This window comes from Halichoerus grypus, chromosome 7, assembly GCF_964656455.1.
Source record: "Halichoerus grypus chromosome 7, mHalGry1.hap1.1, whole genome shotgun sequence".
Lineage (NCBI taxonomy): Eukaryota > Metazoa > Chordata > Mammalia > Carnivora > Phocidae > Halichoerus > Halichoerus grypus.
The window spans coordinates 50,762,613-50,784,159 of NC_135718.1; the positions used below are offsets into that span (position 1 = coordinate 50,762,613).

Consider the following 21,547-nt stretch of genomic DNA (forward strand, 5'->3'; position numbering starts at 1 on the left):
AGTAGACTGGACCCACGCCACAAGGGCCTCTCGGCCTCTGTTAGAGAAGAGACATTTGTAAACATCAGCCCTGAGGGAGCCAGACCCACAGCGCCATGGCTCCATCAAGACAGCCATTCGGGAAGGGAAAGACTTGGGATCGGCTCTGGACAGTCGTGGAAAAATAAACATGTCCCTGGACATTCAGGAAACGCTCGGCAAGGCTGTGTCCAGGCGGGGCTGTTTGCTTATTTGTGACTTTCCTGCTTTCCATCACCCTGTCAGCAGCCACCCTGCCCCTATCCTGACCCTGACACCTGGCCCAGCCTGGCCTCAGTCATTGGCTTCAGAAGATAGCGGGTCCCTGGGAGGAGAAGGCAGGCGGGAGGGGCAGCACACATAGGGTGGGCGGGTGAGTGTGTGTGTCAGAGTGCATTTGCACACTAGCAGGTCAGCAGCATCGTGATTGGCAGATGTGTGTGTGGGTGTGTTTGCACACATGTGCACGAGTGGGTCTGGGTCACACCAGACAGTGTAGTGGGGGCCAGGGTGAGGCAGTGTGGACTCTAGCCCCAGACGGACTGGGTCCAAATCCAAACTCAGGCAAGTTACTTAGCCCCTCTGTGCCTCAGTTTTTATGTCTGTTAAATGGGAAAAATAAGATCACCAATCTCACAGGGTTGTGGAAAGGACTGACACGAATTCATGAATAAAATGCACTAGATGAAATGGTGCTGGTACATAGTAAGTGCCTAATAAGTGCTAGCTAGCAGTTTTTATTCCTAAGTGTACCCATGTGCGTGTGTGTGCACACAAGTGTGTGTCTGCATGGGTTCTGAGTGTGGAAATGTGAGCAGCCTTGTAGTGAATGAGCACGAATGCTCTCAAGGGCTCGTGTGCCAGGATTTGGGGAAGAACAGCCATCACGAGCCAAGTGCCAACCCCCAGGGTGCTTTCCCAGCCTGACACCCAGACCTTAAGAGCCGGAGGCCCAGCCTCCCTGTGGAGGCAAGTGAGGCCTTTGGGCAGCTTCCTTCTCCACAGCGCTGGGCCCTGGGGAGCAGGCCCTACACAAGGCTGGCTTCTTCCTGCCTTGGGCTATTCAAGCCTCCTGTTGTCTTTCCATTTCCTCAGGCTGGAGGATCATGCGTACTTTCTTCTATCAAAGGTCACTGACCCCAAAAAGAAATCAAGCGAGGGTCATATACAAAAATCAACTTAATCTGGGAACTGTTTTTCCTTGAAAAATAACAAAGGAACTCAACTCCTCTGCTTTTTAAATCAAGAACAGCAAGTGGTGCCAATTCTAAAAAAAAAAAAAAAAGTCTTCAATTTCATATTATGTGAAATTGCTTTACAAAGGATAAAGCACTTTACAGATGTGAGGAAGTCTTCTCTTTGAGAGTCACAGCACACCCCACTAGGGCGGGGGAGGATCTGGGAATGGGGGAAAAGAAAGACCAAAAAGAAACCTGTGGTTTGGAGTTGAGCAGTTCATCCAGGATGCGAACCTCAGGTCCAGCTTCTGGGTTCACACAGGCTATAACCACCGCCCTCTGGTCTTGAACTGCCCTCTCAAACCTTCAGAGGTTAAATTCCAGCTAGAAATAGGGGGTTTTGGAATCAGCCTGGCCTGGATTCAAGTTCCACTCTGCCGTCACCAGCAGGGCCGCTTTGTTCAACTCTGCGTCCCTGGAATTGTGTCCTCTCAGTTGTGTCCCTGAGCACTCATTGCTGGGGACACATGATGAGTAAGACATGGGATCAGTATTGCAGTGAGAATTTTGAGTTTTATGTCGGCTTTGGAGGCCTCAAAGCCTGATTCTGTGCCTTCCTCACCTCCTGACTCCAAGCAACAGTCTAGAGCCACCCAGCTTCCTTGTCTCTAATTGTCCCCCAGTATCTATTATTCCTCTTCTCCCTTTCAGTGGCAGCAACCACTTAATGTCCCCTGAACACATGGCTCTCCAACTAAAGACTTCATTTCCCAGACTCCCTTGCAGCTGGGCGTGGCCCTCTAAGTTCCCACCAATGGGATGTGAGAAGAAGTGATGTGTGTCCTGAGAAGGAAGCAGCTTGCCTTCCCATTCCTCCTCCCCTTCCTGAACTCTACCAGGACGGCTGGCGGAGTTCCTTTCAGCCAGGAGGTAAGGACAATAGTCTAGAGATACGGTGTTCAGTAATGGAGCCATTAGCCACATGTGTCTATTTAAATTAATTAAAATTAAATAAAATTTAAACACGCTCTAGCTACCTTTCAAGTGCTCAACGGACACATGTGGCCAGTGGCTACTGTGCTTGCACACACACTAAGAAGACTTTCATCATCACCGAAAGTTCTACTGGACAGCACTGTCCTGGAGGATGTGGAGCAACAAGACAGAAGGAACCTGGGTCCATGGACAACTTTGAGGAGCAGAGTCACCCTACAAACTCCCCTTCCCCGACTGCCCATCACTTTATGTTTTTACAAGAGAGAAATAAACCCGTCTTTATCTTTTTGTCAATGCAGTCAAACCAATATCCTAATAAATACTTTTAAAAAACCATTGAGGGGTACCTGGGTGGCTCAGTTGGTTAAGCATCCAACTCTTGATTTTGGCTCAGGTCATGATCTCAGGGTCACAGGATCGAGCCCTGAGTTGCGCTCCACATTCAGTGGGAGTCTCCTTGAGATTCTCTCTTTCCCTCTCCCCCTGCTTGTGCACTCTCTCTCTCTTAAATAAATAAATAAATCGTTTTTTAAAAAAACCATTTAAGTTACCAGAGACAGTTTCTATTGCTTGCAACTAATAATGTTGACTGTTAAAAAAACAAGTAAAACAAGAAAGGAGAAAGGGGGGTTGCTGATGTGGTCTGGGGGATCAGGGAAGGCTTTCTTGGGAAAATGCTGTTTATGCCAAGACCATTGCCACCTCCTCCATCCACAGCAATGAAACTGGGTTTAGCTCTTTGGGTCATACAGTGCCCAGGCCAAAGTGGGCACACAATGTGAGAGAGGATGACCCTCCCCATGGATGGACCTAGATTTATTCACCCACAGAAAATGGCAGATCCCAGTTCTGAGGCAGAAAATGTGTAAGATGAGCCATGTTACACCAGTTAGCAAGGACTCTCCAAACACCGCAAGGGTAGTGCCAAAAGGACTCAGGAGCCAACTGAAGTGTTCCTATCGGACAAAGATGGGACAAGTTGGGCACCAATAATAAAACTAACTGCAATGGATTTGAAATGCATCAATATGTTTAAATCTATACATTCATAATGACACTAAAAGCAAACAAGCCCAGGAAGATGATAGGAAACTAACTTGTTCTTTTGAAGACTAGTAAATAAAAGGACAAATCCAGCCTTATTCTGCCTTTCCTATATCAATTGTACTCAGTAACCAAATGGTAGACAAAGAGAAGTTTCTCTTTGCTCGCAAATGAAGAAGAAACGATAGTTTTTGCAGCCCCTTATGAATTTATGGACATAGGTATTGAATATCAGTGGTCCTTAATATCACACACACACCCAAAAAAGACACCCAGACATTATGTGTCTCCTGAAGGAAGAATACACCACAGAGTAGCCTTGCCAAAAAAAGAAAAAAAAAAACTAAAACAAAACAAAAAACCCTAAATCATATCAAACCTGTAGATCCAGCTTCCAATTTATAGGAAATTCAGAGTCCAGAGGAGGTTTGCTAAACATACATTTCGAAAATGCAGGCTATGAGAAACTCTTCTGAACAACATTCTAGTTTCTTCAACAAATCAACTTCAGGAAAAAAAAAATAGAGGAGGCACTTGTGGATTGAAAAAGACTTAGAGATATATCATCAACTGATCACAACGTGCAGACCCTATTTAGATCCTGACTCTGACAAACTAAAATTTTTTTAAAGTATGACATTAATGAGACATTTGGAAATTTGGATAACGCCCAGATATTTGATGATCTTAAGGAATTACTATTCTTCTAGGTGTAATAATGGTATTATCAGATGAAATGATGTGATGTGTGGGATTTCCTTCAATATAATCTGGAAAGGACAGAAGTATATGGGGATGTGGATGAAATTAAATGGTCATGCATTGATAATTGTTGAAGTTGGGTGATGGGTACACAGGGGTTCATTACACTCTTCTCTTTCTGCTTTGATATGAAATTTTCTGTTTGACATCTTCTTAAAGACCCCTTTGGCATCTTTATCTGTTTGAAATTTTCTAAAAATATATATATTCTTCAATAATTCACCACACACAAAATCCCAAGGCGCAAACTAAGATGACTGGACCAAGGCAGAATTTGGTTTCTGCTGCCTTCCCCACCCCACCAAGAGCCACCTCCCTCTCTACCAGCCAGCCCACTAGGTCCCAAGCCTGTCCCATGGTGATTTTAGACCTCAATAACCTTCCCTGCCACTGGGTCTTTTTGTTGTTGTTTTAGTAACTGCCTTATTGAAATAAAGTTCACACATCATACAATTCACCCATTTAAAAGGTGCAGTTCAGTGGTTTTTGGTATAGTCACAGAAATGTGCAACCATCACCACAGTCAATTTCCAAACATTGCCACTGGGTCTTTATCATATACACATTCCAAAAGTTCTTCATACCTTCAGATCTCACACAGAAAGAGTTGGAGTCTTGGTCCTTTCTCTTCCAGGAGGCTTCTGCATTTATGCCCATTTTCCCGCAGTGATACAAGTCCCATGTATCCTTTATGTTACACACACACACACACGCACGCACGCACGCACGCGCACGCACACACACACACACACACACACACAGTGCCGCCTCACTGGCCACCCGACCACAGAATGACGGTCTTCCAAGCCCAGTCTCAGGATGAGCAGAGGCCAGGAGGCATGAAGCTGTGAGCACAAGGGATCCACAGGAACTGTTAGGTCGTTGAGAGGTGAAAGAAGCAGGAGACGGAGAAATCCTGGCAGGGCAGAGGAGACTAGAGCGCCCCTAGCCAGTAGGGGTGGCAGGTGCCCCTGCCCACAGGGAGGGGGCTGCTCCCTTCTGCCCTCCTCGCAGGCAGGGAAGCCCTGTGCCCTCACCACCCCTTTCCTGTGCTCCCCCCCAACTCCCGAGGCCTGTAAATCACGCAGGCTGCTAAGCCTGGGCAGTCACACCTTTCAAAGCTGTGGTTTCCTTTATTTGAGGACAAGAGACGTCTCCACTGTGGGCAGGCCGGCCAGGAGCCCTTTCTCCTTCCCGTCCTTCCTTCCCAAGGAATCAATCTTCTTAAACTTTATCCTCCCAGAGACCATCTGGATGAAAACCATTCAGGAAATTCGGCTGGGTACTAAGCCTAGAGCTCTCATCCATCTTGCCCTGTCAGAGCCCAGCTTTCTGGCCTCAAAGAATCTTTACAGCTGGGGCCACCATCGGCCTCCTGCACTCAGGGAGCCTCACCTTCCAGACAACACAGAACTGCAAACTGCCTTGCAGGCTTCTCCAGCCCTTGCCCTACTGCTAGACCCTTGGTCCCACTCTGCTATGTCACCTAGTTATAATACTGAGAAGTAGTGTGGTAGAGTGGGAAGAATTCACATAGACCCGGGGCTGGAAACTTTCTCTGCTGTGTGACCTTGGCCAAGTGACCTGACTTCTCCCAGCCTCAGTGTCCTCACCAGTAATGGTAAAGATCAAATCAGATAATGTACTTTAAAATTATTCTCCGCCTCATTTATTCTGCGCGAGCCTGCTTGCTATTCCTTGAATTTGCCAACCATCCCCCTACCTCAGGGCCTTTGTACTTGCTGTTCCTTATACTTGAAAGCTCTTTTTCCGGATAGCCCTATGCATAGCCACTGCCTGTAGGTCTCAGCCCAAAATGTTACCTTGCCAGAGAGGCCTTTCTTGAGCAGACCATCTAAAATAAACACTACTCCCACCCCACCACCTCCACCCCTCCCTATCCTTTACCCTGCTTTAATTTTCTTCAAAGCCCTTACTACTACCTAAGGCATTAGAGAGTGATGTGTTTACTGACTGACTGCCTATCCTCCTCACTAGAATGTTAGGTTCAGTGAAGACAAAGACCATGTATGTTTTATTCCCTGCTGTAGCCCCAGTGCTGGGACAGGCACACAGAAAGCACTCAACAAATACTTAACCAACGGAAGAGTAAATGGTGGATTGCATGAACACATTGCACAGTAGGGCGACCATCACAGGGGCTCAGTAAATAGGAGTTATTATTGTTATTACTTCGGAGGTGCTGAGAGTGGCCCACAGGGGGCTGGATTTTTCAGAATGGGTGGGGCCAAAGAGAAGAACTCAGGAAACTCCCTGGCCTGAGGCAGACCTCGAGCTCCACCCACAGCAAGCCCTTTCCCCAGTGTCCTCTTGGAGCTTGGTCCGGGGTAGAGAGGGGAATGGAATGTCCTGAGGCTGGACACCTCCCACCCACACCTGGTGGGTACCCAGCTAGCCCCAGCAATGGGGTTAATATGAGGCTTGTCCCCATAGGAAACCCAAGCAATCAGAAGGGATTGGTCACCAGGACTGAGTTTGTGATTGACCCCCAGGCCAGGTAGGGAATTAGGCCAGGTCAGAGGAAGCAGAGAACAAAGTCATGAATCACCCAGAAATGTACCTCCAGAAATCTGGGGCTTCCCACTTCAGAAGAGGCTGAGCCCCAGAGTTATAGAGGAAAGAGCAAATCTGTGCAGAAAGCCCAGTTCCATCACTTTAACTATGTGACCTCAGGTAAATCACTTAACCTCTCTGAGCCTCAGCTTCCCCATCTGTCAGGTAGAACTAATAATATCCATCTCAAGATGCTGACCAGATGATTATTAAGAAAAATATTAGCTAACATTTACTTTGCTATGTGCCTGTGACGTTACATTATCTCCTTTGATTCTTAAAACATCCCTAATGTTAGACATTTCTATTCCTACTTTACCAAGGAAGAAACTGAGGTTCAGAGAGGGTAGTGACCAGCCCAAAACCACACAGCCAGAAAGAATCAGGGCAAAACTGGACCTGAGTCTGCTGGTTGTAAAGCCCTGCATTAACGCCACCACCTACAGCACGCACTTACGCACCTGGCCAGGCACAGAGTCCCAGTCAAGGTGAATTTTCTTCTTCCCTGAGCTTCAGGTCTAAGGGCAGATGAGCCCCGCTACAGGGGCTGAAGGGACAGAGAGCCAGCTGGTCCTTACCCGGCCGGTTTGAGGCTGCAGCCCCAGCCCCCACCACACCCCCAGCCAAGCACTAGCAGTCTGGGTTGGCTTCAAGCTTCCAGCAGGTTGCAAGAAGCTCCTTCCCCAACACCTCCTCCCCAGCAGGGATCAGGCTGGGCTCACCCCCACAGAGGAAGTTCAGCTAGGTCAGGCCTGCTCCTTTCCCACAGCCCTGGAGTGACCCTCCATAGCTTTTCCACTCACCTCTGGGCTGAGACTCTCCCAAGGTCCCCCGCCCAGGGCCTGCGGGGTTATGCTGCCATTGGTCTTGCGCCTTCTATAGGGGACAGCCTAATTCATGCATGACCCACACCAATAAATCAGGGAGGGATAAGGGGGTGGGGACATTCATAAATCCATATCAAACAGTCCCCAAATTATGACAGATGACACGGCAGTCATAAAATTGCACAAGCAAAACTCACCAAGTCATTAATTTCATGGCCGTAGAAAATAAACAGACACATTTTTTCGCGGCCCTAATAAATTTTTAAAAACTCAAAGAATGGTCCATCTGCTTCGAATAATTTTTAATTTCCTATTCTGTCTCATTCCCATTAGCTATTCCACTGAGATATTTGCTAAATTCTTTCATTTACCTCCTCCCATCTGTATTCAATTACCCTATTCCCAAATAGAGTGAGTTTTTGTTTCTCCTAAGCGCGGGACAAAATACCCCCGCCCGTACCTTAAAGCAAATGTTATGTGTGTTTTATTATCTGTTAGAGCGTATGAGTCATTCTAACTCGATTGCCTGTGTGGAAAGGTTTGGAGAGCAATCTGATTTTGATGTTTTTTGGCTTGGGTGGAAAACACCTGCCCGATTCTCAAAGCTAATCTATTAACGTGGTAAATGCTGTAGCAGATGTTCCTGAGTGAGCGAGGGGCCGCGCTAGGCTGTGACCAGGCCCGGAGTGTCAGGCACACAGTGGAAATGCTCGGAGATCAGAGGCCAGAAACGTCACTGGGTGCCCGAACTGTCACAAAGTCACATTTTCTGGCTGTCCCCAGGCTCTGGCTGTCCGGAGACTCCTCACTGCCTCCCTGCACTCTCAGCAGCCACTCAAGATAGGACATTTCAAGGTCACCTGGTCCACTCCACCGGCCCTCCTGTTTTTTACATAAGGGACACCGAGGCCCAGAGAAGTAGTGTGCCTTTCCCCAAACCACACAGCATCCTGAAAAAGGACAACATCCTTTTAGGCTGACCCAAATGTTCAGGATACCCTGCAAGTGAGCGGAGACTCATTTTGTGGAGCTGAGATATGGACAGGAAGGGGATTCCATGAGCAAACCTTTCCCCCCAATGCCTTGCTACCTGGGAAACCAAGATCACTGAGGGTCTTTTCAGTCTAAAACTTTTCCATTCCGGGTGCCTGGGTGGCTCAGTCGGTTGAGCATCTGCCTTCAGCTTGGGTCATGATCTCAGGGTCCTGGGATCAAGTCCCTCACTGGGCTCCCTGCTGGGTGGGGAGCCTGCTTCTCCCTCTCCCTCTGCTGCTCCCCCTGCTTCTGCTCTCTTGCTCTCTCTCTGTCAAATAAATGGATAAAATCTTTTAGAAAAAATAAAAAATAGAAAAATAAAACTTTTCTATTCCATTTTTCCTCATCCTGCAGGAGTTGGGCCAGGCCTGCAGGAAGCAGGGTGAGGGGCCAAAGCCTTGCTCCAGGATGGTTTGTTTCAGCACTATGTACACACTGGGAACTGCAGAGCCCAGGGACATGGACTTCCAGGCCAAGCTGCAGATCTGGAGAGGAATCAGGGTCTCCAAAGACGCACATTGTAGGATCTATGTAGCTGCACTGGGTGGTGCCCACATCCCCTCAGCCCTCATTAAATCCACGCATTGGGGCATCTGGTTGGCTCAGGAGGTTAAGCGTCTGCCTTCGGCTCAAGTCATGATCCCAGGGTCCTAGGATGGAGCCCATGTCAGGCTCTCTGCTCAGCAGGGAGCCTGCTTCTCCCTCTCCCTCTCCTCCCCACTTGTGCTCATTGTCGCTATCTCTGTCTCTCTCTTTCAAATAAATAAATAAAACCTTTTTTAAAAAAAATCCATGCATGCTAGTGACTTCTTACTATGGGCACCTGCAACACTGCCTGAGAGCTTTCTCTGGCCTGGGATCATGCTTAGTAGACCCTCAGGACAGGCCAGAGGTGCCAGGGACTTGATGCCCCCAAGGGCAACCCCAAAACAATGATGAATGAGAGTTGGTGTGCAAATATCCCAGCTCTCTCCCCTCTTAGTTGGGACAATTCTGAGACATGTTCTATACCTGCAGTTCTCAACCAGGTATGCTCTTGCCCCCAGGGGACATTGGCAATGTCTGGAGATATCTTGGTGGAATGGTTGCTACCTGCATCTAGTTGGTAGAGGCCAGGAGGCCACTAAACATCCTACAATGCACAGGACACCCCCCCCCAACCAATAATTATCCAGCCCAAAGTATCAGTAGTGTGGACATTGAGAAACCCTATTCTATATCCTCTCCCAGAGGTTCCCAATGGGATTGAGCCTCAGATGCCCACATCAATAACCTGCTCACTTAGGCACACTCTCCTGACTTCTTTCTCTTCCCTGGCCCACTTCCCCACTCTCCTTTCAGCACTTCCTAGGACCACCTCTCACATAACTACTTTTACTCAAATCCTCATCTCAAGGTGTGTTTCTTGGGGACCCAACCTAAGATCGTCCATTACTATGGTCATAGTAACAACCTTGGAAGGTTCTCAAAGACTTGGGCTCCTATTTCAGCCATCTATACTCTTACCATACATATTCAGTCCCAGTGACACCCACACTGATGTGGCCACGTATGGACACACATAGGGGGCACACCAGACCAGACTGGCCAGGAGACCTTTCGGTCCTATTTTGGTGGACCAACTGATTGGAGCTGTGTTTACCCGGAAAAGTGACATAAGACTTGAGTACCAATTCAATATAATCCCTATCAGAATCTCAGCTGACTTCTTTATAGAAATGGATGAGGGACACCTAGGTGGCCTAGTCGGTTAAACATCGGACTCCTGATTTCAGCTCAGGTCATGATCTCAGGGTCGTGAGATCAAGCCCCCCATCAGACTCTGCACTCAGTGGGGAGTCTGCTTGAGATTCTCTCTCTCCCTCTGCAACCCCTCTTTAAAATAAATAAATAAATATTTTTAAAGAAAATGGATGAACTGATTCTAAAATTCATATGGAATTCCAAGTGACCAGGAATTAGCCAAAACAATATTGAAAAAGAACAGAGTAGGAAGACTCATACTTCCTGATTTCAAAACTTGCCACAAAGCAACAGTAATCAAGATAGTATGGTACTGACACAAAGATCTATAGATCAATAAACCAGAATTGAGAGTACGTAAATACCCATATATCTGTGGTCGACTTTTTTTTTTTTTTTTAATGTAGGCTCCACACCCAGCATGGAGACCTATGCAGGGCTTGAACTCACAACCCTGAGATCAAGACCTGAGCTGAGATCAAGAGTTGGACCCTTAACTGACTGAGCCACCCAAGTGCCCTTTAACTTTCAACAAGGGTGTCAAGACCATTCAATGGATAGTCTTTTCAACAAATGATACCAAGACAACTGGATATCCACATGCAAAAGAACAGAGTTGAATCCTTACCTCACACCATGTACAAAAATTAACTCAAGATGGATCAAAGACTTAAATGTAAGAGCTAAAACTATAAAACTCTTAGAAGAAAACAGGAGTAAACCTTCATGATCTTGCATTTGGGAAAGTATTTTTAGATATGACCCCAAAAGTATGAATAATAAAAGAAAAAATAGTTAAACAGGACTTCATCAAAATTGAAGTATTTGTGCTTCTAAGGACACCATCAATAAAGTGAAAAGACAACCCAGAGCGTAGGAGAAAATATTTGCAAACCATGTATCTGACAAAGGACTTGTATTATCAGATATCTATGAATTTAGAACTACTATTTTCTCCTGGTGAACTTAAATCTTCCATATTGACCTTTTTTTTTTTTTTGAAACATTTTATTTAGAGAGAGAGAAAGAGAGAGTGCAGGGGGAAGGAGCAGAGGGAGGGTGAGAGAGAAATCCAAGCAGATGCTAGACTGAGCCCAGAGCCCGACATGGGGCTCAAACTCATGACCCGAGATCACTACGTGAGCTGAAACCAAGAGTCTGACACCCAACCGACTGTGCCACCCAGGCGCCCCCATATTGACTTTTTATATCACTGTACCTTCTATAGCCTTTTTGCCTTAAATGTGTTTTGTCTGATAGTAATATAACTATGCCAATTTTCTTTCAGTTGCCTATTTTTCTGATGTCCTTTCACTGTTTAACTTACAATTTTTTAAATATCTGTCCTCATGTTTTAGATGTATCTCATGTAAGCAGCATTTGACTATTCTTTTTAAAATCCAATCTGATAGTCTATGCATAGTAACCAAAGAGTTCAGTTTATTTATATTTATAAAGATTACAAATATATTTGGCTTTATTTCTATGATCTTATTTTGTGTGTGTGGTTGTGGTTTTTTTGTTTGTTTGGTTTTTGGTTTGTTTATTTGTTTGTTTTTGTCCTGCTTCCTAAGGATTTTTTTTTCATCTTCTTTGTTGGATTGTTTTGAATTGATTGAGGTTTTTTTACTCCATTTTTTCCCCATCTACTAATGTGGAAGATAGGCATTCTACTTCTTTTTTTTTTTTTTTTTAAGGTTGAATTTTTAAGTAAACTCTCCACCCAGTGTGGGACTTGAACTTACAACCCCAAGATCAAGAGTCACATTCTCCACCAACTGAGCCAGCCAGCTACCCCACTACTTCTTATTTTTTTACTGGTGACTTAGTATTTCGAAATGATTACCTAACTTAACATAGTCTAAAATGAATTGATATCTTACCCTTCTCCTGAACAATGCAAAGTACTTTAAAAGCTTTAATTCCAGTTACTTAAGGCCCAGACTTTTAGCTCTGTCTCTTGTTTAGCTCTACAGAATAGACATTGTTTTGGACAGTAGGTGTGTTTGTTTAGATTTACCCACATTTTTTTTTTCCTCAATTCACCATTTCCTTGTATCTCTTCCTGAGATTCTTCCTGAGATCATTTTTCTTCTCAAGTTCTCCTTCAGAAATTCCTTTGATGGAGGGGAGGGAGTCTTTTGTTTATAAATTCTCTCAATTTTATAGATGAAAATGTCTTTATTTCTGCCCTTATTCCTATTTTTTGCATTTTTAGTGAGACAATTCATATACCATAAAATTTGCCTTTTGGAAGTGTATGATTCAGTGGTTTTAGTATACTTAGACAGTTATACTAACCTCCCACAATCTAACTCCAGAACATTTCATCACCCAAAACAGAAACCCCATCCCCATTAGCTGTCACTCCACATTCCCCTCCTTGACCCCAACCTCTGGCAGCCACAAATCTACCTTCTTGCTCTATGGATTTGCCTATTCTGGATGTTTCATGTCAATGAAATCATAGAATTTGTGGTCTTTTGTGTCTGGCTTCTTTTGCTAAGTCCAATGACTCCGAGGTTTATCCTGATTGTCACATGCATCAGAACTTTATTCCTTTTTATGTAGAGTCACACTCTTACTATATACCATATTTGCTTATCCATTCATAAGCTGTTAGACAATGGGGTTGTTTCCACTTTTCCACTATTATGAATAATGTTGCTATGAACATTCATGTACAAGCTTTTGTGTGAACATATATTTTCAATTCTCTTGAGTATATACCTAGGATCTACACTTATTCTTTTGTTGTTGTTGTTGTTGTTCTTTTTTTTTTTGAGAGAGAGAGTATGCAAGCAGGGGGGGGGGGCAGAGGGAGAGAAAGGAGAGAAAGAATCTTAAGCAGGCTTCACACCCACTGTGGAGCCCAATGCGGGGCTCAATCTCATGACTCTGAGATCATAACCTGAGCCAAAATCAAGAGTCAGATGCTTAACCGACTGAGCCACCCAGGCGCCCCAACACTTATTCTTAAAAGATAAATTATTATTTAAGAAATTATTTCGGTCTTATTGAGAATTGAAGTATACAGTTTTTGGTTGGTATGACTTTTTTAAATCCCTTTAAATCTACTCCTCTTCTATCTTTCATTGTTACTTTTAATACTATTGTAACTAATCAGATATTAGCCTAATTTCTTCTAATTATAGAAGTTGTGAACAAAAATTTTTCTTTCTAGTACTTTAAAGATCTTCTCCTTGTCCTTGGCATTCCACAATTTGACTATAATGTATCTACATTTATTTATCCTGTTTGGGATTCATTGGAATTCTTGAATTTGAGGATTCATAGAGGTTTTTTTATTTATTTTTTACAAATATTTTGATTATTTTAATGAAGCTGGTACAATGTCCATTTAAAACCCATATCCTAGGCCAAAAAGTACAAATAAAATAAAAAAGAGCAGTGTTCTGTTGAATACACTTCTGCATGAATAAATTTATTAACTGCTAAAGAAAATTAGAACTTCCCAGGATCTACTGACAAGACTTTTCTTTAATCTTAAAATGCTTTTTCTCTTCAGTGAAGCCATCTTTGGAATGAGTCATTACTCTCACCATCTCTGTCATCTCAACTCCAGCCTGATATTTCTCGTATTTTGGTCCAGATCCTCAAATTTTAAAAGTAGCTCCAAGTTAAGGAAAGGTCATTTTTCCACAGTTCAGTTCTCTGAAAAACTTCCATCTCCCACTGAAAGTCCTAGTCCAGGAGTGAAGCAATCATGCACCAGAACTTCAGGGCCAATGGGAAAGTCATGATGGACACTCATGTAGGTCAATCTTATTTATCACAAGCCTGAAAATGCAATCCTGGAAAAGGTGGCCTCTCTGTGCACACATGTAATGTTTTAAAAAGGAGAAGGAAATATGAAGGGGGTTAAGGTTTGACCACCAAAAATCAGCACAATGAAAACAAGTGATAATAAATAATGGGCACGAGAATTCAAATTACCAGATGTTTTAAGGAGATGGGGTTCCAGTTTTCAATTCCGTATTGAATACCACCTTACAAAATAACTATTTTTAAAAATAAAAAAGGATTGAGGGTAAAGAAAAAAAATAAAAAGAATATCTAAATCGTTGCATGACCCCCTTTCTATTCCTGATAAACTTCAATCACATCTTCTTCCTCCATTCCCAGTTCTTTTGCAGTGTGATTATCAGCAATTCTCTGACCTTCAAAGAGAAACCTGAGTGAATTCATTGGAACTCCCTGTCTTTGATGGTACAATTCTTTTTTTTTTTTTCTTTAAGATTTCATTTATTTCTTTGTCAGAGAGAGAGAGAAAGAGAGAGCACAAGCAGGGGGAGCAGCAGGCTCCCTGCTGAGCAAGGAGCCCTATGCGGGACTCAGTCCCAGGACACTGGGATCATGTCCTGAGCCGAAGGCAGACACTTAACCGACTGAGCCACCCAGGTGCCACGACAGTAGGATTCTTTGAGTTTCTTGAGATGTGTTGTCATTTTCACTTGGAAGTGAATCTCACTGCTATCCTGCCCAATGACTTTGAGTTTAATGTATTCTCCTTCCTTCTTATCCCCCAGGTCCTCAGTGGAAGGTTTTGCCTCCTGTTGACGGGGGCTTCACCCAGGGTCTCCACATGGCAACAGGCTTGGGTAGGTAGAACCTCAATCCAGGGTTTACAAATCCACCTCTTTTCTGCATTGTACAACACCATGGCTGGAGGGACTTCCGGGCCGCCTCACTTCCTAAGGATTCATGTGTTGTTTTTTTTTAAACAATCATGGAAAATTCTCAGCTACTATCTCTTTGAACATGGCCTCTCTCTTCTTATCCCTATAATTGCTTTCCAAAAAGCTGACTAGACATATTTCAGAGCTTTTCATTCCATCTTCCATGTCTCTTACCTCTCTTTCATTTCTGTTTTTCTTTCTGTGCTGACTGACGTGTGGTATTTTCAGATCTGTCTTCCAGTGTACTAATTCCCTCTCCAGCTGTGTCTATTTAACTGATCCACTGAGTTTCTCGTTTCAAATGTGATACACTTAAATTTCTAGAACCTGTTTTTTCAAACCTGCCTGGTCAGTTTTTTGAATCCCTTGCTTCTTTCTTGTGCCACAGAAGCTCAGGGTGTGGAAGCTACCAGCTGCCCCAGAAACCACTTTCTTCCTTGGGCTGGCATTTCCAATTTGTTCCTGGCCTCTCAAAACTCCCTTATTTTCTTAAAGGCTCTTTTGTTAACTGAAGGGAATTTCAAAAACATATTTCCCAGCGTCATTAGATGTTTTGTAGCTGACATATTTGTAAGCCTTTAGTCCTCATATAGATTTTAAATCCCTTTGTTCCTTTTCCAACACCCATGTTTTCAGGAAATAACTATTAAGCACCTACTGTGTGCCAAGAACTGTGCTGGGGATTCAGGGGAGAACAAGGCAGAGACTGTCTCTGCTCTCAGGTTGCTTATGGTCTATGGAGAAGCCAAACACTTAACCAGACATCTGCACCCCATCATTAATCAGCATGCTCTGATAGAAGAGGCGTTAGTAAAGAAGACCATGCTGAGATACACAGAGGCCAGAAATACCCTAATAATCAAGTTGATTCTCTTTAAGTAAATATTCAACACTTACTTAAGGGACTAGAAATACCTTATAAAGCAAAACTCAAGCTTTTTCCCTGCATTAGAAGGCATTGGGGAAGCTGTCTACTATTATCAAAGCACATGTTGTTACCGGAACATACATCTCTCAGGGAGAGGATCTAGCCCCACCCCAACCCCAACCTACTTAGAAAATCAATTACTCCAACCACATACCGCTTGGAGGGATAGTCTTGTAAATTCTTCCATCTCCTTACATGTCTCCTGGTGTTTCTGTTGCTTTCCTAGCCATCCCTTAATTCTGGTGTTCTGTAACTACTGCTGTAGAACATATCACTCCAAAACAGTGGCTTCAAATAACCAAATGGTATGGGTTGAATTATGTCCCCAACCAAGATATGTTAAAGTCCTAACCTTCAGAATGTGATCTTAGTTGAGAAATAGTCATTGCACATGTAATTAATTAAGACGAGAGCGTACTGAGGTAAGGTGGGCCCCTAATCAAATACGACCGGTGTCCTTATAGAAAGAGAGAAATTTGGACCAGAGATGCAGGGAGAACCCAATGCAAAGATGGAGGCAGAGATTGGAGTGATGTATCTACAAGCCAAGGAATGCCAAGCATTGCCTACAATCACCAGAGCTAGAAGAAAGGCATGGAACAAATTCTTCCTCAGAGCCCTGGGAAGGAACCAACCCTACCAACACCTTGATTTTGGGCTCTAGCCTCCAGAACCGTGAGAGAATAAATTTCTGGTTTTTTACCTAGTCTGTGGTCATTTGTTACCTAGGCAGCCCTAGGAAACTCATACATGATCATTTATTCTGCTCATGAATCAGGAGGTTGCCTGGACTCCAGGCAGTTCCCACTCTGGGTCTGTCATGTGTTGGTGGCTGGGGTTGTGGTCATCTCAAGGCTCCTTACCCACATGTCTGGCATCTGGGCTGAGAAGACTCAAACAGCTGGGGCTGGATGCCTTGGGGCCCCTCGGACATTTGTCTCACCTGGCAGCCTCAGGGGAGATGGACACAGGCTCAAACACACTCCCTTTTCTCCACCAGGCCTCTGATCTCCAGTGGAGGCTGACCAAAGCTTTGTCCAAGGTCATGTCACCCTCCTCTCCAATCCTGCCTCCACCCTCAGAGCAGCAACCAAGACCATCAGACCAGTGTGTGTAGGGCAGGAGTGCCCATTTGCTGAGCATCTGCTACAGGTCAGTACTGCACCCTCTGTCCTTGCCAACCTCCTTACAAGGGAGGTGTTCTAGTCTACTCGATCACAGGATGAAGAAGCTGAAGCTGGAGGAGAAGGGAACATTCTAATCTTGCCTGAGCTGAGATTCATCATCATGTTTGTCTGAACATTTATCTCCTCTTCTCCCTTCCTCCTACCTCCCTCCTACTCTCCCTCTCTCACCCTCTTCTTCCCCATCTCTATTTTTGTGTCTCTAGTCTCCTTCTCTCTCTCTTTTGCTGTAACCCCCCACGAGGGCCTAGGACTGTTTAGAAGCTAGAATTATCTCCAAAATGAGTTCAACCTTCTCTTCAGTCTTTGGTACCAGAATTTGGCCACACTTGTTAGGGAAACTCCAGGAAGGAATGAACGGTGGCTTCCTGCCTCCTCCTTCTCCACACCCCCGCACAAGGGACCTTTCCCAGGTCTCTAAGCTGAGACCCAGGGTGGGATGGATGGGGGAGGGAATGACCAAAGACCAGAATGGCAAGGGAGGGGGATTATTCCCAGGGGTCAGACTATAATAGGACACATACAGCAGAGGAGACAGGAATTTAACTCTTATGAATAATCAAAATTCCTCCAAACTTGAAAGCTCCAGCCCAAAAGAATGCTGCCACTTGCCCGCTATGTGACCATCGTTATATCACTTAACCTCTCTGAGCTAAAAGTAATCCCTAATTTAGGGGACTGTTATTATGATTTAGTGTCGATTTGTTTGGAATGCTTTGGGCAGCAAATAACAGAAAAGTCAACCAAGACTTCCTTGAGCAATAAAGGTACTTAATTCTTTCACACACTGAGATTCTAGAGGTAGGTGTTTTCAGGTTTTATGCAATAATTGAGAAGGCCATTGAAAACCAGTTTCTTTCTATATTTCTGTTCACCATCCTTATTACCCTGCTGTTTACATTTCATGCTGTTTCCTCATGGTTCAAAGATAGCTGCTGCAGCTCCAGACATCATGTACCACATTTAAAAAGCAGGGTGGGGGGAGGGGGGACTATTAATAATTAACACCCCTTCAGGCACTGGACTCTATTGCAGATGATCTAAGGATCCCACCTTGAGAAATTCTGACCTGCAGCATGATCTCCTAATGTGAACCTCATCCTCACCTCAAGATGCTTTTGCATCTTAAAAGTTCTGAGAAAAGGTGATGCCCCAGTGGTAGGGTTCCATGTACATGTGGGGATAGGTACAGGCAGGAGGAGGCTTCTTGGCATCTTGGGTTATATCACAGACCTTCAGAGCTGGAAGGGACCAGAGAGAGCCTCCTCCAACCCCAAACATACAAATGGGGAAACCGAGGCCCAGGGCACAGAAGTGATTTCCTCATAGTCACACAGCAGAGCCAGGCTCAGGGCCACGGATTCCTGGCTCTGAACCCCTCTTAGCACTCTGGGGGGAGTCCTCAGAAGGGAGGGCTTGGACCAGGAAATGCAGGGTATCTTAGGTGGGTTCCCCAGAAGCAGAGCCTGAATCGGGGATCCCTATTCAGGTGGCTTACTGGGAGAGGTTCTGAGAAAGGGAGTGAGGGCAAGCCACCATAGGGAAAGGGTAAAGGCTAAGTCAGAAGGTGGTCTCAGCTGGGGTCTAGCCGCAGCCTGGTCCCCCTGAGGGTTCCAGAGCAGGAACCACATCACAGAGTTAGTCCTACCTGGAGGCATGGGGGGGCCTGTTGTACCGCATCAGCCAGCCGTTGGCCGCAGTCCGCCCGGCCTGTGTGGGCTGGTGTGTGCCCTTCTGGGTAGGGCAGCCCTTGTCTGCTGGGGAGTCACCTCCGGGGAAGGGGCAGCTGAGAGCCATTAGCAGCAAAGCTCCAGCAGCTGGGGGAAGCAGCCACCAGCAGGCTAGAAGGAAAGCAAGCAGGTCTCCTCCCCAGAGCCCTAAGTCATCCCCGGCATTCCCAGCCACAGGGCACAGTGGGCGAGAGAACGGGCCCACCCCCTCTGCTGCCTCAGTTTCCCTGTTCATAAGAGGGCGTGTGGGACCGAGGGACTGCCGGACTCCTTGCCAGCTCTTCTGTCCCAGCTCCTTGGATTCCACTTCCGGCCCACCCCAAAGTTCCAAGCAGGCGGCCCTGGCCCCCAGACTGGCCACTCGCCCAGGCAGTGGAAGGACCGGTGAGACCAAAGGAGGGTCTCCACTGAATCAGGCTTGAACCCCACGAGGCGGGCAGAGGCAACAGTTTCTTGGCATCTGTACGCCTCCAGCCTGCTGAGCGGGCATGGGGAGTCCGTATTTCTTGAAATGTAAGTACCGAGACCACATTGGGCTGTCAGTAAATTCATTATCCCATTACGCAGGCCTGAATTATTCAGCGCTCTTGAGGCCGCCTTAGGAACGTGCCCGAGCACAGTCGATGTCGGCATTAGTGGGATGGATGGAGTCAGGCCCGAGGCATGGTTGGTGCCAGGATGACGGATCTGGGCCCAGAGAGGGTGCCCGTGCTTGAAGGCACAAGGGAGCGTCTGGCAAGCAGGACCTGGGCCCTGGGTGCTTCTGGGGCCTGGGAAGGGGATAATGCACATATCCACGGTCCTCCTCCCCTCCCCTCCCACCCCCTGCCCCAGGAAATTGGCAGAGTTTGGAGCCCCATCTGCTCCACAGGGCCCAGGGACAGAGGGTCCAAGCTTCACCTTTCTCCTGGCTGTGTGACCTGGTTGTTCGCCTCTCTGAGCCTCAGTTTCTTTATCTGTAAAATGCAGCTAAATGTTCCTAGTATCCATTCTCCCTTTTAAGTTTAATGATAGAACTGATTTTTTTCTGAGAATATAATGCTCTAGAATAAAGACTATTTCTAAACTGAAGTGTGGCCAATGACTAAGTGCTGATCAAATAATACAAGTAGGAGTATCCTGTGAAACCTTCAGGAGGTATCCTTAAAGGAAGGGGGTGAGTCCTGTTTTGTCCCTTTCTTTCTCCTGAAAATTAGGGTGAAGATGTGATGGCTGGAGCTCAAGCAGCCATATTGCTTAATGAGGAGAAGCCACATGATGAGGATGGCAGCACAACAGAGTAGAAGCCTGAGTCCCTGTTGGCCCTGGAGCCTCCTTACTACCTCCACATTGCACCTCTATAAAATAGAAATCAAATTCTCTCTTGGTTAAGTTGCTATTCTTTTGGATTTTTCTGTCACTCACAGCCAAACCCAACCCTACCTCGTTGGGCAAGTCTCAGGGTGCAGTAAGACATTACAGGAAAAGCAGCCACTTCAATAGGAATTTCCTCTAGGACACATCAGTGATTAAGAACTGTAAGCCCTAAAAAAAAAAAAAGAAAAAAGAACTGTAAGCCCTGAAACCTTAAGATCAAAGATGAAGTCCCAACTCTACCACTTATAAGCTGTGCAACTTTGGGCAAGTTGCTTAACCTCTCTGTGCTTCAGCTTTCTCATCCCTAAGATGGGGATAAAAATTATACCTTGCCCCTCACAGGATTAGTGTGCAGACTATGAGTTAATACGAAGTTACAAGAGGTGGCTGACACACAGTAAGTGCTATGTCAGTAGCAGCAGTCAGTATCCCGTCTTTACACATTAGGGGGATCCCCTGTGCAGCTCGGGGACCTGGGTTCCCATAGCATCTCCCAAAGCTTCGTCTCAGCTTAGCTTTACCCCTGAAGGTGACTGAGCTCTCAGGGCGGGGATGCCAGCGATGTTTTGAGCTTCAGCCATGACGGGAACAGCTTTGCCCTAAAGGAGAGGACCAAATCTGAGCCCAGAGAAGCGGGTGGCAGAGACTGGGCTGCTGGTGTGGCCCCTAGAAGAGGGACTGCTCTCCAGGATGCGGATGAAGTTCTTACTCAGGAAGAGAGAGAAAAAAGGCTCCCTTCCTGGCTACGTGCCGTGCACGGATGTCCCTCCTGTCTGGACCTGCAGGGAATGCATTAAATCGGAGGTCACAGTCCATGTGCCAGCAGGACGGAGAGCGGTATGAAACACGGGTGGGATGTGTTGGGTCTGAGGCAGCAGGGAGCGGTGGAGACCAGGGCAAGGGCACCAACACGTGGGGGGCAGGCGTGGCCCAGTACCAGCTAACCTGCCAGGCCGCACAACGGGCCTCCTGGTGTCACACCTTCCGCCTTTTCTAAAGAAATGGAAATCAAATCTGAATTCTTTGTGAAGTTTTCTGATTGTTTAGTGCTGGCTCCATTCAAACAAACAAAACACTGATACACGCAAACGGTGTCCCCGGGCCAGCGTCAGGCCACCAGATGTCAACAAGCGCCAAGCGGTGCCCTGTGAATCCTCGGGCCCCAGGCTGCCCTTGCTGGAGTCTGTGGAGGACGATGGGCGGCCGCTGAGCACGGGGCAGCTTGGAGGAGAGGCAGCTGCGGGACTTCGTCCTTCCCAGGGAGGCAGGCACCGCGGGCTGTCTGGGTTCAGAGGGGCAGGCGGTCCCCTACTCCCTCAAGAAACACTCTGGCCCCCAGAGCCCCCTGTTCTTCCTCTAAGCAGCGGACTGGGGAACCCGGCTTCGGCATGAGGCAGCAGCCTGCCCACCCACCCTGCTGAGGCCCTACCCGATGCACAGCCTCGGCACCCACGGCTTTGGGGACACCTCAG

The 21,547-nt window shown here is 46.2% G+C and overlaps 1 pseudogene; it reads right to left on the reverse strand.

The window, feature by feature from the left end:
• Positions 1 to 14,079: 14,079 nt before the first annotated feature.
• Positions 14,080 to 15,992, reverse strand: LOC118537641 (small ubiquitin-related modifier 1 pseudogene; annotated as a pseudogene).
• Between the last annotated feature and the right edge of the window lie 5,555 nt (positions 15,993 to 21,547).